The sequence below is a fragment of the Macrotis lagotis genome, chromosome X, assembly GCF_037893015.1.
Source record: "Macrotis lagotis isolate mMagLag1 chromosome X, bilby.v1.9.chrom.fasta, whole genome shotgun sequence".
NCBI classification, from domain to species: Eukaryota; Metazoa; Chordata; class Mammalia; order Peramelemorphia; family Peramelidae; genus Macrotis; species Macrotis lagotis.
The window spans coordinates 321,386,626-321,399,840 of record NC_133666.1 but is presented as its reverse complement, the minus strand read 5'-3'; the positions used below and the strand labels follow the sequence as shown (position 1 = coordinate 321,399,840).

Sequence of the window (13,215 nt, the reverse complement as noted above, 5' to 3'; positions counted from 1 at the left end):
TAATAAACCTTCAGTTATGAAGATTGAGGAATAATCAGAAAGTAAGAGAAGATTTAGGGGACAAAGACACATAACAACAATCCAGAAAAAAGAAAAGTGAAAGAATTGAAGAAAAGAATGTGATTGATAGTATTAAATTCTAAAGTGACTTGGAAGAATGTATACTAAGGAAAGGTCTTCAGATTTGTCATTTAAATGATAATTGGTAAATTTGGAAAGAGTAGTTTCTGTTAAGGTGATTGCCCAAAAGCCAGATTGTAAAGAAGAGTAAGCAAAGTGAAGGCTAAAGTGTTTCTCTTCCCTCATCCAATCAACATGAGCAGTTTACTTCCCAAACTCCAGTCTCTTGGGCTATCATAATAGTCTTCAAAATGATTTCTCTACTTCAGTTCTTTCTCACTCCAATTATTCCTTCATATAGCTATAAAAATGATTTTTATTAAAATATATTTCTGAAGTTATCCCTTTCCTCTATTCAAGAGTCTCCCACTGTCTCCCATTACCTCTAGGATCAAATATGAACTTCTCTATTTCATATTTTAAGTCTAGCCCTGACCTATATTTTCAGTCCTCTTATATATCACTCCTCCATAATTTCTACAATTGTGCTTTATGATTTAATTGCTGTTCTGAACTCAGGATCCTCTGTCTGTTACCTCTGTGCCTTAGTACTAATTGTCCTTCAAAATCTAATGCTGTCCTTCCTCACCTCCACTTCCTGTCTTCCTTCAAAACTTTGTTCAAATTCAGTCTTTTACAGGAGGTCTTTCCAGGTCTATCCATCTGTTCTAAGACTACCTTCCATCTATTTTGCATGTATCTTATAGGCAACTTAATGTGTCCATATCATCTTTCTTCTTGGGTTTGAGTTTCTTAAGGACTGGAACTATTTTTGCTTTTTTTCCCCTTTGTCTTCCCACACAGAGTAGGTTCTTAACAAATGTTTATAGATGGTTAACAGTTTGAGTAGGAAAAAAAAATAAAGAACAATATCTTAAGGGGAGAGTAGAAGCTAGAGATTTTTTTTTCTTGAAGGATTGAGGAGATAGATATATTTACAAACATCAGGAAAGGAATCAGTAAATAAGGAGAGTGTGAAGATAGGAAGAAAAAAATGGACTATTATGAGGATAATTTGTTGTATAGGGAGGGGATGAAATATGGATAAAGGCATGAGTAAAGGTGTTGGTCTTGCTCAGAAGAAGGGCTACTTTTTCATCAGAAACTGCAATTAATCAGAGAATGGGAGAGGTGATATAAAAGGGTCATGAGATGATATGAACAGGAGAAGAGGGAGCTCATGATGAATAACCTCTATTTTCTTAGTAAAGTAGGAAGCAAAATACTTAACTGTGAGGTCAGATATGAAGGTTGTGAATGGAGGCTTAAAAAAAAAACCCTCTGTCCTAATAGATCTTGTAGAATCCAAGATTTATAGAAAGAGAGTTTGGAGGTAATCTAGTTCTTCCCTTATTATTTTATAAAAGAGGAAGGCCCAAAAAAATTGACATTACTTTCCTAAGGTCACACAAGTAATAAGGGGAAAAAGTCAAAATTGAACTTAGGTCTCTGACACTTGATTCATTGCTCTTTTCATTCTAGTAGGGAGATAATGCACAAAAATAAATAACTTTCATGCATAGTAGTATATGTAGAAAAACAAAAGGCGATATTATATCTGAGGGGAGAGAGAATTTAATTGCCAACCAAGTCAATCAATGGAAGCCTATTCATAAACTTGTAAAAGTCAGATAGTATGCAAAAGAAAGTGCAGATAGTAGGAGATGACATCAGCTTTGTTAGTGCCAACCTCTCTGGAGGATCGATACATGCAAATTAGTTCAGTAAATCTTGAGAGTAAAAGAAAATCTACTTACTGTGATCAGAGTACCAGGTCAAGTACGACTATCCCAATGTCTGAGTCTTGAAAGCAAACCTAATGTGAGGTTCTATGATGTCACAGAAGTATAGAGGATCAAGTTTTGAAATCAATTAGTTGGGTCTTAGTCTATGTCTAAACCAAGAAGGCAAGCACACAGAGGGATTGTAAAGCTATGCAACCATTGATCCACAGCCATGGGGAGTGAATGAACACAAGGAGTACTGCTTTGAGAAGGTAAGGTCAAGATTATAATGTGACATTATAGAAGGAGACAGTTCAGACCAAAACATTTAGGGTTTGTATTTCAGGCTGTTGAATAGGTACTGGTCTTGGTTGTGCCAATGGTCATAGGAAGTTCAACACAGCCAGATTATAACTGATGATTGTTTGACAGATACTTTTTGCCTTGTTTTGATTTTAAGCATCTCTTTGTTATGAATAACAAAGATTTACTAGATAAGTGTTTCCCCCATGAATGAGGCTGGGTTTGGTAGATGCTAATAAGTGTAGGAGACAAACATAAGGAAAGATTTCAAGGCTCTAAGATTTAAGTAGGATGATGATTTTTCAGGTTATTAATTAATTTATTGTTACTACTGTGGGCAAGACCCGGTATATGAATATATATATATATATATATATATATATATATATATATATATAATGTAGTCCTTATTCTAGGGAGAAATTTGGAAACTTACCAAGGATGCATAGAAAAGGCATGTATACAAATATCTCCAACAAAAGGGGAAATGAGATGAGTTCAAAGGAGGTAGATAAAATTCAAGGTAAAGAAATCTCCCTTGGGGTACATGAAGTAAAGGAGGATTCTAAAAAAGCTTGATAGAGGAATTTACAATGAATTGGTCCTTGAAGAAAGGGAAGAATTTCAATAATCAAAAATTTGGAGGGGCAGGGAGGGTGTAGAATAGGGAATAATATAAGCAGAGACATAGATATGAGTGAGCAAAATGAGAATGGGGGATCAAGAATAGTGTACTTTGAAACATAGAGTAAGTGAAAGGGAATAGTATGAAATAAGACTCAATAGTCAATAAACATTTACTCAGTGACCATCATATACCAGACATTGGCCTAAATATTGGGGATACAGCAAAAGATAATAGCCAATCCTTGCCCTCAAAGAACTTTTAATTTAATGACAGTCAATCATAAACAATTATCTATAAATCAGAAAGATATGGAAAAGTTGGAGATAATCAATGGAGGAAAGGCATTAGCATGAAAGTAGATCAAGAAAAACTTCTTGCAATTAAAGTCAGATTTATCTGAGACAACGGGGTATCACCCAAAGCCTTTGATTATAGTGGTGAAATAATAAATGTTTTTTTAAGAAGATGATTTGGAGCATAAGAGGGATGAATTTGAAGGAGAATGAGTTGAATATTAGAAAACAAGTTAGAAAGTAATCATAATAGTCTAAAGTGATATAGACCATAATAAGAGTGGTTGAGGTGGCACTTTAGAAAAGAAAACTGAGTGAAAGGTATTGTAGCTTCAAGATGAACAAAACTTGGCAATTATTTGACATTGTTAGGCTAAAGTTAAGATAACTCCAAGGTCATAAGCCTGCTCTGTCCAGTAACTAGTCTGGATATAATTACAAATACTCTGAAATATGATACTGTGGAAGAATCAAAAGATGTATTTATTAGCAGATGATAGTTAATAAAGAAGTTATGAGATGATTAAAGTAATGACATCCTTCATAAAAGACAGTAATATTGCTGACCCACTGTCATCAGGGCATGATTATGGAATAGTTGGGGGGTTTTTTACTTATAAAAATTATAGGTTCGCCCTGATCCAACCAAGTTGTTTTTCCAGGTTCCCCTTGTGACCAGTGACAAACATTTACAAGATGACTATCTAGTGTTAGGGGTGCAATCTATTGCTACAGAAGACGGCAAAGCTAATTGACCCATAAAGGAAATGAACTCATGACCTTGGCCTCATTAGCACTGGACTCTAACTGACTAACCATGGAAAATATAAGTTTGTTCAGACATAAATAGATGAACTTGTTTTCTTTTTGCCCCTAAGGTTCTGTTCCAGGAAAAAAATATAGTGTGAGATACAATTATAACTCTGTTCTTTAGGCCTCCTAGGGAAGAAAGTGTTTATCCACCAATATAGACACATGGGTTGCAAATAATCTATATTGAGAATTATGTCTGTATGTGTACATAGATGTTAATATTATACATGTAAACTTACCATATGCCAATACCAATATTTTTGTTATTCTCATGTCTTTATGTTCTTTCTTCCCAACCAAAATTGTTATCTTTAAAAGACAGAATTATGTCATCTTTCCTTTTGATCTTCAGCATTAAAAAGTATTGCTCTAGATCTAAAATAGATGCTCAAGAAATACTAGTTGGCTAATTATTTGTGGTACTTTGATCCTGCCTATTGATCCCTATTAATTTCTCAGGTACAAAGGCAATGATTTCCAAATTTTAGGAGTAGGGTGCACTTAATCATTAAGCATCTTTACAAAGGTGTTTGGAAACTAGAAAAATTAGTCCCAGACTTGCTCCATCCCCATCCTTCCCCATTATTTTAAGCTAGTAGCCCAAGAAACTGAAACTGTCCTTCATTTTTCCAAATCATCATCTACTAAGTTTTTTTCTGAAAAAAAAGTTTTTAAAAAGTTAAAAATGAAAAGAGAAGGCATCTGGAATATTAGCTAATAAGTCATTGGAAGAAAGCAGAATCAATTTGCATAAATTCAATTTATTTGGAACACTTGAAAAACATGACTATTGTGGGAAGCTAGGAGATAGATCTGTAAAGAAAGTAAAGCAGTCCTCTGTAGAAAACTTCATTCTTTAAACTAAATATAATGACCCATTATTGTCATATCTTTATTTTCATCATCTCATGCCTGGAATGTCCAGTCCATCCCTTCTGCATCTTTCTAGCAATCCAAATGCTAGTCTGTTTTAGTGTGTGTGTTTGTGTGTGTGTGTGTGTATGTGTGTATATTTGTGTGTGTGTGTTTTTGTGTGTGCGCGCATGTCTATTGCTTCATTAAAATTCTACCTCCTCCAGGAGTCTTCTACCAGTTAGTTTCTCCTTTCCTTATCCCCTCTAGTATTAAACTGAGCCAGCACTTGATCTTGATACATCCCATAAGAATCTAAGAATTTTCTGGGCACGTCTTTGTCTCTCAACTTAGATTTTAAGTTCTTTGAGAACCAGTTCCATAGACATAGTTAATATCAGAACTGAAACTCAAACCTAGGTCTTTTGACTCTGTTTTCTCTTCTTTCTGTTATACCTCAAAAATAGATACTTCTACTTACAGAGTTTGAGCTAAATTCCCTCACTGGCTTATCTATATTGGTCAATGAAAAGCAGGTGATGAAAGGAGATGTTAGCCCAAATGCAGACTCTGCCTCAGTTTTCATCCGTTTCAATAAGAACTATTTTCAGAGAAACTGTCAACTTAGCCAAACCAGAAAGCTTCTAATCATGCTATTATTTTACTTGTCTAGGGAGAAAAAGTAATAGAAATATCCCCAAAGGTTACCCAGATACCTTCTATCTGGCAAAATCCAACCATTTTATAATTTACATATAAATTAATTTGAAACATGCTGATCAGATTCTCTCTGGGTTTTGCAAGGGTTTTAATCACTAAGGTCAAATGCACTAAAAAACTAATGAAGTTAGTGTTGGTGGTACGGAGAATAGATTGGGTCTAACTATGATGACTGCTGTCTTTCTGAATGTTGTTCTGGAGGTTTTAGTACTGAACAAAGAAGGTGGCACATCAACTCTAGATATTTCAATTTCACAGGGGGAAATTTGCCAACACCAGAGTCCCCAAAGCTGGGGGAAAAGAGAGCACATACTGTGCTCAGAAATCCAATATGCATATACTTGTCTAATCCTTTGGCATGCATTCATTCAATATACATTTATTCAGCACCTACTATGTAAACAGCACTGTGGGGGATGCAAAGATGAATAAGAAGGGGCTTGGGGGCCTTCAGAGAGTTGATCTAATACTGAAAGTAAGAATTGCTACTAAATATTATAATATGAATCAATATATGAACTGGGACTGGAGATCAGAGAAGGAATGATCACTTCTGGCCACTCTTAATCTGCACATACCCTATCCCCCACCCTACTACTGACTCATTGCCTAGATGAGTTTCCCAGCAACCACAGCCTAGCTTTGCTTGGGGAGGTTGTAAGAAATGAAAGAAATGAATCTATAATTTCTTTCCCTTCCCTCCCCTGGTTCTGAGATAATCCTCTGGTAAACACACACACTCTCTCTCTCTCTCTCTCTCTCTCTCTCTCTCTCTCTCCCTCTTCCTCTTCCTCCCTCCCCCCCCCCTTTCCTTGAGACACTTCCTTCATTGAAGTCCTTTTAACTGCATTAACAAGTAAATGCACCCAGATCAACAATATGCTTAACCGTTAGTTACTGCAACTGGAGAAAAAAATAAACATTTAAAAACCAAATAATAAATAAAAAATTTACTAAACAGATATTTTCCCCTGTCCTAAGGAAGAGGTTATAGCCTTCTGTGGAAGTCAAAAAGGAGAAAAGAACTACTGAATTTCTACCTTGGAGCCTATTGTTGGATGTGGAAGATACTAGCAACATAGCAACTTCTTGCAAATTATAAACCCTTTTCAGCCTCTCTACTGTTGTTCTAATGCCTGTTCCACATGACAACTTGTTCCACATATACTCTCATTCTTTTCCTACTGTAAAAATGAATTAGACTCTATGATGCTAAAAGTTCCTTCAAAGTATAAATCCTTTTATAAAATATTGTTAGAGAGAAGTCCAACCAACATGGGGAAAAAGGACTGGGAGATATGAGATGAATTAAGGAACTGGAGATATTTATAATGGTTCCAAAAATGGTTTAAAATTAACAATAAAGTTGGGGAGTTGGATGTATAAAAGATTACAGATCTCAAAATGACAAGACAATAGTATTGCTGGTACAATTAGAAAATGAGAACTACAGAACTGAAAAAGTAAGAAAATATATGACAAGTATATTAGGTTCTCACTATTAATGGTGTCCATAGGTATGACATGGAAAGGACAACAGAACTAGTTAAAGTTATCCAGGAGAATAGGGTGACATGCACTGGAGACAATTTATGGACTTTTAAAAAGAAATAGTTTGGAAGTGGTATTAAAGTCCTAGCACTACATTAGTAACACATTCTCCTGGTCTTGTGACTCAGAAGGAATATAAGAAAATAGGATCATCAATGGAGAAGTTTGAAATCGTTTCTCTCACATGGAAGTAAGATTCAATTTAAAGTGAAGAGGTGAAATAATGTTTTTTGAGAATGTGAAGAGTTTGTAGTGAATAGAATCAGAGTTTTAGAGGGCACTAGGAAAAGAGTTAGCTGGCCTAGACTGGGCCTGGGGACAAAATACTGATTAGGGTTTGGAATAAGCTAGTGAAGGAAGTGGAAGGAGAAAGCCCTTCATGGTGCAGGCCTGTGTCTTTGTATTCTCTGGTGGCTAGCAAAGTGTATTTATTGATGGTACCTAATAGAAATGCATTAAGTGCTAGCTGAAGGGTATGTTGTTAGTGACCCTGGTCTCTTTCTTTGTTCTTTTTAAGTGTTTCATTGATGTTCTTTCCTTTTTCAATGTCATTGTCACTTCACAGAAACTCATCCCATACCCTAAGTGAACCCTTTCTTGTAACAAATAAGTAGAATCATGATAAGCAAATCAACTTGGTGGCCATGTTTGAAAACATGCCTCATTCAGTACTTATAGTCCTCCTTTTCTGTCTTGAGGTCAAGGTGGTGGTGGTATGCTCCTTTTCAGGCTATTATATTTGTTTAGTGATAATATGAAGGCTTTCAGTGTGTTTTTTTTTCTTTTTCTCTCCATATTTTTGTGGTTATTTTGAATATTCTCCTGGTTGTTCATACAGCATTTCCAAGTATCTCTGAAGATTTTATAATGTTATTTCTCATAATATAAAAATATTTCATTATATCCATACTCAAAAATTTTTAAGCATTTCTCCATTGATGACTACATACTCTGTTTCAGCTTCCTTGCCAGAACAAATACTGATATTTTAACTCTTTCCCTTTTTCTTCAACTTCTTTGGGATGAATGCCTATCAGTGGCATTATTGGTGACCTTGGTTTCTTGAAAGTTGAAGTAGCAGAGAGCAGACTTTGGTGTATTTTACAAATTGGGAAAAATTTTAATTTGGATCTTATGATGGATAACATGAATTCCATCTATGGACCAGATAAAACCCAAGAGTCTCCTACCCTTCCCTCCCCTCTCTTGCCCTCCTCCCTCTCTCCCTCCCTCCCTCCCTCCCTTCCTTCCTTCCTTCCTTCCTTCCTTCCTTCCTTCCTTCCTTCCTTCCTTCCTTCCTTCCTTCCTTCCTTCCTTCCTTCCTTCCTTCCTTCTTTCCTCTGCTTTCCCCTTCTTCCCTCTCCTCCCTCTTTCTCATAAAGACCATATTGTTAGATTCAGAAAGGATATGATCAGTTTGGTGGAATTACCCAAACCAGTGAATTCACAGATCTTTTAAAGAGTTGATGGGGCAGCTAGGTGGTGCAGTGGATAGAGCACCTGCCCTGAAGTCAGGAGTACCTGAGTTCAAATCCTGCCTCAGACTCTTAATAATTAGCTAGCTATGTGGCCTTGGGCAAGCCACTCAACCCCATTTGCCTTGCAAAAACCAAAAAAACACAAAAGAATTGAGGAAGATCCTTTACCTTGACCTCCATGAGGTAAGCAGGGCAAATTGTATTATCATCATTTTACTGATGATGAAACTTAGACTCAAAGAGATTAGGTGACTTTTTCTACAGTTATGTAATTTAGTTGATGCAGGAGTCACAATTAGAATCTAGGTAGGTCTTCTGACTTCTAGTCTTGGAATTTATATAGTGTGCTCCTAAATTAATGAATGAAACTTCTGAACATACAAACCGCTGATGACTATGTGATCATATCTATAGCAAATCTTTTACATGCTACAGACACATATGAAGCTTACTTTCACTAAGAGAACTGCCTGGGGGAATCTGGACAGTTGCAATTGCCACTAAATATGTAAATTAATAGAAAGAGATCAATTATTCAGTTGACATCTGCCTACTATTTTGGCTTCCACTTCAAAGGAAATCAGTCTGGCCCAGAATGAAAAAGTTTTTGGCTACTGAAAAAGTAAAATTTGAATCAAACAACAAAAAGGTATCAATTTTCAAAGCCTAAATAAACCAACCAGATAGGAGCAAGGGCTTCTTGTACTCCCCCTCCATGCCCATTCCAAGTCATCTTTAATTTAATAATTGCAACTTTCTTTGCAAAAGTGCCATTGATGAAGATGTCTCAAGTATTTGCAACCAAAGACTGAATTTGTCTTCTTTGGCTCTGAAAATCTGTTATACTAACATGTGATGCTGTGTAAATATTACTAATAGTCACTTTAAAAAAAAGGATAATAAGGCATGTTGAAATAAAAAGCAGAGAGAATGTCAGATGGTGGTGACTGGCTGGCTGCTTTGGAAAGCCGGTAATAGAATTATTTATAACCTCGTTAGATACAGCTGAGGTGGAACAAAGCCTCGGCAATGGCAAGAAAAGTTGAAAGGGTTCTCTATTTTGGGTTCCCAAGCTAGGCCTTCCTGTGGCTCTATTCTGTGTTCTGGTTGCTTTCCACACCCTCTGTGTACACTCCTTATGTGCACCTGCTTCCCCAATTAAGCTACACACCTGCCGTGGCCTTGCCTCAAGTTTGCTCAATTGCTGCCTTTAACCCTCTTCACAGCCCAGGATTACTCCTCTTTGCCACCAGAGAAACAACTTCACAGCTGGTCCTGGTAGCTAAGTTTGAGGAGACAAAGGGGATATTTTTACTTGCATGTATTTATCTCCTGATTAGAGATAAGGTAGGTGTGGGGAGTGAGGGAAATACCCAGGCCATAAGTAGATTTAGAATGACATCATCACTTATGTATCAGTAGGAAGAAGACACTGAGATGAACATCCCCTCCCTTCTCCCCCAACCCCTTGTTTATTGTAAAGATGAAGTCAAAGCTGGTTATTTTTTGCATCAGATTGCAGACAGGTTTGAACTGAGTGTGTCTTGCTTGTATGGCCTTTGCCACAGGTAGCTGTTTCTTGACTCTGATTGAGGTCAGTTTCTGGAGTTTCTGATTTGAAGAATTAATTCCTTCTAGCAATTAAATTTAAAAACCGAACCAAGTGTTATTGGTTGGGTTTATCTAGGCCACCTTGAGTCTTCTCTAGTCACAACCAACCTGACTCTGGGCCTAGAATAGATCTTCTGAGAAAGGAGGGAAGATATGGTTATAAGACAAAGGCAAAATTCCCCTTTGAAGTGCCAGTGATTTGGTCTTGGTGACAATAATCTTCACCAAAATAAAATCATGAAATAATTCCTTCTCCTTTAATCTTAATTTAGTCATTCCATCATATTAAAAAAGTACAGGTTATAGTAAGGAGAATGATAGGGTTAAGTAAGTTTTCTCTCTGTTTGGACTACAGGGAGATTAATAAAGTATTTTGGCAGTAGATGAACAGCTGGCCTCTGAGTTAGGAAGACTTGGATTCAAAGACCTCCTCTGACACATGTTGGTTACATGACCCTTGATTAGTTATCATGATGCTTGTCCTTCATTCTAGAAGAAGACCATGACATCAGGGAGATGATGCCATGATAGGCACGTGAATTGGATTTGAGTGAAGGGGTGCTGTGCTAAGTCACCAGTCTTACTTTCTTCTCCTGAATCATATGAGAGGAGTGACCAGATATAAATCAGGAGAACTGGAGATAGCCCTGGATATGAGGCAATCAGGGTTAAGTGACTTGCCTAAGGTCACATAGCTAATGAATGTCAAATATCTGAGGTCAAATTGAAACTCAGGTCCTGTTGACTCCAGGACCATTGCTCTATCCTCTGCACTATGTAGCTGCCCTAGTCATAGGGACTATTTCATAAGACCACAAGAAAGTCTCCAAAACTCTCTGTTTGAAATAAATGATTTCAGATTATTGGCAGAAAATGTTTTCTCACAGGAGTTCCCTAACCTCATGAATCCTCAGTTTTGAAATATAAACTAAATTTTTAAAAAAAGACAAGATACCCTTCCTATGATCTTTGGTTTTTCAGGTGAGCAGAGTTAGTATGGACGAATGAGTGAGGTACATTTACTTAGTTTCCATATTTTCTTTCTTCCCTAATTTTTATATTACTTCTCTGTGGGATATTAATTTAAAAAGGACAACTTCTCTGCTGCCTTGGAAGAAGTTTAATTTGTCTCTGTAATTAGGCACCTTTGTCCTCCTTCTAAAGATTCTGCCTCTGACAGTAGTTGTATCAATGAAAGGAAGGCAATCAGAGGAGAAATTCTACTCTACCAGTTTATCTTCATGTGAATTTGCAGGTAAGCTCCAACCAAGGGGAAGGGAAAATATGTGCTGTGCTTCTATAGTTCATGTTTATCCTGATTTTAACACACACACACACACACACACACACACACACACACACACACATGCATATGTATAAATATAAATATTATATATATATATAATATACAAATACTCATACACAACCCCCTGTCATCTTTCCTTCCTTTTTTTTTTCGTATTTTCTTATTTGGTAGCATTTCATCTAAATCATTTCTCTTTGGGCAGTCCTGTGTGAATCATAATCTGCTCTGATACCACTATCAGTGGAAATGGTGCTGTCAACATTTATGTCAACGCTGAGGTTGTAATTTTTTGACAGTAATGTTCCTTCGCTTGATCTAGCACACTTTGTTCAAGTTGACTGAGATGCCTGTCTCAGCTGTAGAGTCCCAAGCTTCTGACAATTCTCAGTGATGGAGGGGATGCTGATCTCAGTCTAGAAAGAACTCCTTCTATATTTTGCCTGCAACTCAGTCATATGGCTCATTTCAAAGAATTTTCCAAATGACCAAAAGACCTAAGAATAAAGAACATAGTCTGGAATGAGCAGAAGGCTGCCATTCAGGATCTATCACTAATAAAGAGCTGAACGTGTTGGATTTCAGCGAATTTTCTTCAGAGGTGAATTTTCCTTAGATCCATTATAAGATTTCAAATTATTGTTTGCATATTGTCTCTCCCATTAGACTGCAAACTCTTTGAGACTGGGATGTGTACTTTACTTTTTTTTTTTGGTAGTCTCATTGCTCAGCATAGTACTGAGATGAATTTAAACCCAAGAGAGAGTTTCTGGGTAATTAATAATAAATTTGTTAATTCAGCTAACCAGTTTCAATGAATTGATGATCAGTGGTTTCTCTTACTAACCAAAGATACTGAGATATCCTAAAACGTCTTAAATCTCTTTTGAAGGGAGCTCCCCTGACAAGTGAAACTCAACTCTGATTGGTGGCTATTTAACAAGGAGGTAGCCTAAAAGTCTTTAGCTATGCCTGTTGAGAATGTGACTTGATTATGAGACTTAGCAGGCTCAAGGCATCTGGGTAAGGAAAGTCATTTCTATCTAACCTCTCTAGCTACTTTTTTCTTTCATGAACTGAATTATACTACTCTTGAATGGAGGGAATTAAGGATAGGCTGGATTATGTTTATACAATTATCCCTTCCACATTGATCCCTTTCCCATCACTATTTTGCTATATTTGTGAATTGGCATAACCAATTAAATGGAACTTTTCTGGGGAGTTTTGCAGAAGCTGAAGTTGAAATGATCAGGTTAATAGACAATACAGTAAAGTTTACTTTGAAAAAATTAGAGTGTTCAAAGCAGGCTCCAGTCATCTGGTTACCCCATTTGGGAATAATGGAATAAGACCCCAGTTCTATTTTACTGGTTTTCAGAACTGGGGCCATGATTAAGAGGGATAGCCGAGAGCATTCATTTTGTGCAACTTGAGGTGAAATTCTTCAACCAGACCAAAAGCATTTGCCAAGAATATTTTCATTAATCAAAAACAAAAGTCAGAGGTTTACCATCATAGTTCAGACAATAAATGAATGATGTTAACCAGCAATCCCATAGTAGTATTATTCCTATAACCTGCCAGGCAGCTTCCTGGAAACCAAGATCTTTGGATTTCTGGGGAGAGAATGGTTGCAGAGCTAAATAGAACAGTTCCATCATCTTACTGACAATTAGACCATCAAGAGACAGTTTAGTTATAGTGTGTTGTTGTAAAGTTGTCACCAAAAAATCACTATGCTTGAGTTGTGCCTAGTGTTGCTATAATGCTATGGTGGCTAATTTCCATGGGAGGGAACCTATCCTAAAGGCCAAGG

The 13,215-nt window shown here is 36.7% G+C and overlaps 1 long non-coding RNA gene across 8 annotated transcripts in view; it reads left to right on the top strand.

The window, feature by feature from the left end:
- Window positions 1–2,020: 2,020 nt before the first annotated feature.
- The window catches only part of LOC141501163 (uncharacterized), a 257,020-nt gene continuing 245,825 nt past the window's right edge, over window positions 2,021–13,215 (top strand). For all 8 annotated transcript variants that reach the window (XR_012472159.1, XR_012472160.1, XR_012472162.1 and 5 more), the window contains exon 1: window positions 2,021–2,116. This is a non-coding gene — a long non-coding RNA (uncharacterized LOC141501163). The remainder of the gene's footprint in view (window positions 2,117–13,215) is intronic.